This window comes from Glycine max, chromosome 4 (genome assembly GCF_000004515.6).
Source record: "Glycine max cultivar Williams 82 chromosome 4, Glycine_max_v4.0, whole genome shotgun sequence".
In the NCBI taxonomy this organism is placed as follows: Eukaryota; Viridiplantae; Streptophyta; class Magnoliopsida; order Fabales; family Fabaceae; genus Glycine; species Glycine max.
In genome coordinates, this window is record NC_016091.4 from 33,291,035 (window position 1) to 33,291,789 (window position 755).

A 755-nucleotide genomic window follows, 5' to 3' on the forward strand; every position below is an offset into this window, starting at 1 on the left:
CCCGCACAAACATTTGAAGGAATTTCATATTGTCTGCTCCACCATGAAACCCCCAGATGTCCAAGAGGATCATATATTTCTAAAGGCTTTTCCTCATTCTTTAGAGGGAGTGGCAAAGGACTGGTTGTATTACCTTGCTCCACGGTCCATCACGAGCTGGGATGACCTTAAGAGAGTATTCTTAGAAAAAAAATTTCCCTGCTTCTAGGACCACAGCCATCAGGAAGGATATCTCAAGTATTAGACAACTCAGTGGAGAGAGCCTGTATGAGTACTGGGAGAGATTTAAAAAACTATGTGCCAGTTGCCCTCACCATCAGATTTCGGAGCAGGTTCTTCTCCAATATTTTTATGAAGGACTCAGTAATATGGAGAGAAGTATGATAGATGCTGCTAGTGGTGGAGCCCTTGGAGACATGACTCCTACTGAAGCCAGAAATTTAATTGAGAAGATGGCTTCCAACTCCCAGCAATTTAGCGCCAGAAATGATGCTATAGTCATTAGAGGAGTGCATGAGGTAGCTACAAACTCAGCTGCATCATCTGAAACTAAGAAGCTTGAAGGAAAACTGGATGCATTGGTTAACTTGGTAACCCAGCTGGCCTTGAACCAGAAATTTGTACCTGTTGCAAGGGTCTGTGGTTTGTCCTCATCTACTGACCACCTTACAGACCTTTGCCCTTCCATGCAGCAACCTGGAGCAATTGAGCAGCCCGAAGCTTATGCTGCAAATATTTACAATAGACCTCCTCAA

General features: G+C 44.0%; 1 non-coding gene across 1 annotated transcript; it reads right to left on the reverse strand.

Annotated features, from left to right (window-relative positions):
• Positions 1-215: 215 nt before the first annotated feature.
• Positions 216-322, reverse strand: LOC113001513 (small nucleolar RNA R71). Its single transcript, XR_003266908.1, has one exon. It is a non-coding gene; the product is annotated as a small nucleolar RNA R71 (small nucleolar RNA).
• Positions 323-755: the final 433 nt, after the last annotated feature.